We start from the raw sequence: 4,782 nt of genomic DNA, 5'->3' as shown, positions 1-4,782 counted from the left end.
AAAGTGGGAAGTGTGACAGCCGTAGGTCACTTCCTACAGGAGCTGAAGCAATTTATCTTGGTCTATTGAAGCCTTGCTTCTGTTCTTCCACGTTATTTTTTTTAGAACGTAGGAAGAACTAATACAAGAAAGTAATGTTTCCAAATTTCTTCAAGAATTATTTATTTACCTAGGGGAATGAAATTTTTCTATATCCATTATATCTGATTAGTTTAAATCTGCTAATTATTTGGAAACTTACATTCAGGATGAACCTCCTTAGAAGGCAGAAGCAGGTAACTGATATCACAAGTCACTGCACAAAGCCCCCATCCTGAGGACACTGAAGTCTGTTCAACTTTTATTTCTCTTATGGTTGATTCATTTTGGCAACTTGGGTTCATTGTCTGTTATGAATTTTACATGTGATGAGATGTAGTCAATTAATGTGGCCTTTTTAACCAGAATTCTTCATGTTATATATTATAATTCTAGAATCTGTGCTTCTGGCTACAGTCCCCTTTTGGAGGGAGTTATCTCCTGTGCTAACTCAAAGGATTAAGGTGGGATTTAGTTTTAATTTAGTAGAGGTGTGAACCAAGTCCCATTCTTTGTTTCCTTGGCATTATGATCTGCTGAAAGACAAGAGTCACACCTCAAAATCTCTGTATATAAGAGCCATGTCTGAAGCAGAAATAAATCTCAGGACCATTGGAAGTGGGGCACATTTAAAAGTGATGGAAGCATAGACCAGAGACACTGGAGATGATGGCAAGAAGACCACAGGAGGAGTAGCATCCAAACTAAGAGACCATGAGGCAGAATGGTGGACTGTCTTCATGACTCATTAGGCAGAGGCTAAAGTAACTATGCTGCTGAGAGGCTGAAGATTCAAGAGGCACTACCTGCTGGTTGAGTAGAGGTGTTGTTGTGGAACAATGGCTGTATTCTTTTTCTCCATTAAAAATAATTTTAATCATTTTATTGGGGGCTCTTGGAGATATAACATTCCATAGTTCAATCACATCAAGCAGTATTATACAATTGCTATCACAATCAGTTTCAAAACATCTTCTTTCTTCTTTAACTCCTTGAGATCAGTACCCCTTATCCCCTCTCTCACCTTCCTACCACCCAGGAACCCTTATTTATCATTCAGTCCTCCTATAATTAGTTTTTTTGGGGGCCATATCTTACATAATCCAATATATTCAGTCACATAAAATTCTGTTATTCAATTCCATTAAGTGGGGTCATGCAGTCATCTTTGCTATCAGCTCCTTATTCCCTCCTCTCTCCCCTCTCTTCCCACACCCTCAGGGAAACATTACTTCTGTTACTGTTTCTGAAGGATTGTCTATCTTGGCTTTCATGTACCTAACAATCTTAAATATACAAATGAACATAAGCAAATCTAACACGACTAATGAGGTAAAACAAATAAAAGTCATAATATTAAAGAGAGGTAATATTAAAGAAATAGAGGAGAGTTATGTGGTTCATCAGTGATATACCGCACCCTGGATTTATAATCCCTTCCATCTGGCTCTTCTGATAGGGACTTCCCAATTATACAGGTGGGTTTTGGGTGTCTACTATATCCACACCCCTTCACATCTATTGGGTTGCTTGTTTTTGAACCTCTAATACCTCTTCCCATGGATATCTCTTCCTCACCTGGGCTGGTGTGCTTCTTCCATGTGGGCTTTATTGCTTCCCTGCTCAATGTTTAATGTTTTCTGATTTTGGCTAACCCTTCTAATACCAAAAAGAAACAAAAAGCATCACCATCAAACTCACTGACCTCAAGTCAATTCTGACTCACAGCAACTAATCCAAGTACAACTTCTAGTCTGGGTTTCTTAGACTTAACTCTTTATGGTTGTTTTGAACTTCAAACTGTGTAGTTAGCTCCTAATAATCCATAACTCTCTGCCATGGAGTCATCGTGACCCTCTGAGCGTTGTTGATGAAGTCTGTGTGGCTGTTGCAACAAACTATGAAACCCAGCCAAGAAGTAGAGTGTCATGGGAGGGACCATTGGTGTGAAACTAGGGTACAGAAGGATGGAGACTGGGGGCTTGCCTGAAGCTTGTTTTGCAGCCAGAGGAGATCAGATACGGCTCATCCATGCCATTCTTACCACTTATTTGCTTTTTTCATACTTATTGCCTTTGTCTTATTTATGTCTAGATTCTGCATATTAATAAATTTCCTTTAGTAAATGAAAGCTATTGAAATTATTGTTTCATGCCTTTTTCTCTTTTTAAATACTTTTTCACCATCACTTAAATTTTATAAATTTGCAAAGGTAATTATTTTCATATATTTTAATTGAAATAATGTCCTTTTAATTTTTCTCTTTAGTATTTTAATCTATACTATTCACTGTATTAATGGTGCTCATTATAATTTTTTATTAATATTAGAACTATCAAATGTTGTATGAAGGTTATTTCTAATGTACGTTCTTAAAAGCTGATATGCTGCCAATGAAGTGTATCACATATATTTAGAGAAGATATATTCCACAGATGTACTTAAGCTCACACTTTGACGCTCCTGGTTCTGACAATGTGACCCTGATGCATACTTCCCTCACAGTGTGTTATAGTAATACCTGGTAAAATAATTAGATCATGTCATGCTACAGTCAACAGCAAGGGGGCCATATCTAAGCTCCTCTGTTTTCACTATTGATATGAGATAGTAAGCAGAATAAGATTTTTGCAATGGCCATATAAAAATCACAGACACTACTCACAATTATGGGGGTGATTTGGCAAGTTAATGGTTACAACAATTCAGGATCTCTAAACAATAAGGATACAGTCAACGGTCCAAAACATTGTGTTATCTCAGCCTGCAGCCAAGTCACTCTGCAGTACGCAGCCTCTCAGTCAGATGGTTCCGGTCTTCCTCCTCTGTGATCCAGGACTCCAACCCTTCTGTTGATTTATCTCAGAATCCCATAGTCTCTGGCCAGATGATAAGAAGGTACCCCATCATCTCAGCTCTGCTACTCTGAGTCTCCATGTCACCATCTCTTGTTCTTATTGTCTTAACCTCTACCACTTCAGAAGATCTCAAACATGTTTTTCCAAGAGTCCTGGCATTTCTTTCTCTGTATAATATGGTCCTTGTACACAGAAGAATGGCTTTGATATATATATGTTTTTTGTGTTTTAACTGACAATGCCCCCAAGGATACAGAAGAACATTATCTTAAGTCATGCTGACTAGAAAAGTAGAGTCAAAAGATTCTCCCAAGGAAACAAAGGGTGTGAATTTGCTCATAGCCTCTACTAAGATTGGGATTTAAATCCACCTCAATCTCGTCCATTAGTATAGCAGACAACTCCCTCACAAATAGGATTATAGCCATAGACCGAGGGTCCAGAATTACAAGATATAAGAAGTAGTGGCTAGAAGGACCACATTAATTAATTACATCTCAAGACTAACAAAAAGCATATTGTGTTTGTTCTTGAAAAATTTGTCTAAAGGAGCCATTAAACCATTCATGTAGAAGAAGGCACACCACTGTCATCAAAGAATTATAAACAGAATTCATAATCAGAGGAAGAAATGTATTACATCTTAAAATCAATAGCCATAGGTTTGTGAAAGACATTAATATACAATGGGAACCCTAACTCCATTTTGAGTCATGGCAGAAGTTGGGACACCATTTGACCTCTTGCTGATCATTAAACCAGCAATTGCGCTAATGTTTAGACTAATTTCAAGGGGCCTGGAGAAAGACAATTTACTTTTAGGCTGAGTTGAGGACTAGGGAAAGCTCCTGGCCTTACTCTTAATGATTTACCAAAATTAGGTACACATTATCTATTGAAAGTGAAAGTTGGAGCTCTGATGAGTAGAATTTAGGGCCACAGAGTCATTTGACATTCTCTGGTCATCATAGAGCCAGGTAGACAAAGGTCCCAAATCAATCATGAACTCTTTTAAGCTGAAATTTTGAATGCATACCAAAAGTACTGCTTATGATAGTGATTCATTGATCTGCAACCAATAATGATTTTTGTGATGATTTCCTTTCTTTCCTGTAATAGATAATTAGCCCCATGACAGTGAGCAAGATAGTTCAATTCAGCTTCTGTACAGAGTATATGCTGATGATTTCTCTCCTCCAAAATGATTATGTTCATTTAGTCTTTGTCAGGTTTAAGGCTTAGGAAAATGATGTGCTTAAGAAAAAAATGCTATCAGTTGAGTAGGGCAATAATTTCATGCTAGAAAGAAATGGAGAATGATATTCAGAGCACAGAAATAGATATTACTAGTGTAGCAGAGAAGCAGTCAAAGACATTTGGATATAGTGAATTAATGGTGATATTTAAAAATTCACCATTTGTCTGCCAGTTTGTAGTACTGTGGTGTCTTTGTGTTTCTGTGATGCTAGATTCTATGGTATTTCAAATGTCACCAGGGTCATCTAAAGTGAACAGACTTCAACTGAGATTCTAGATTAAGAACAGATAATTAAAAAGGCCTCAACTCCCCACTTTGAAGGAAGGAGCCACTGATATCCTTATTCACAGCTTTGACATATTGTCAGAATCTGAAGGTCTAATAATGGAAACCTAACATTGTCAAAGATAGTGCCAGAGAATGGGCCACTGAGGTGCTCAGTCCTGAACTGGTACTGAGGATGTGCTGTTTTCTCAGAATGCAGTCCACCAGGGTGACGTGAGTCAGCGAAGCCCATGGGAATGAAACTTTCCTGTTCTTCATTTGCTGATGGAGCACCACTCAAGGTAAGGAGAAGCAACTGTGAAA

This window comes from Echinops telfairi, unplaced genomic scaffold (genome assembly GCF_000313985.2).
Source record: "Echinops telfairi isolate 266 unplaced genomic scaffold, ASM31398v2 ScPeMD7_11;HRSCAF=52, whole genome shotgun sequence".
Classification (NCBI taxonomy): Eukaryota; Metazoa; Chordata; class Mammalia; order Afrosoricida; family Tenrecidae; genus Echinops; species Echinops telfairi.
This window is presented reverse-complemented; position numbering follows the sequence as displayed.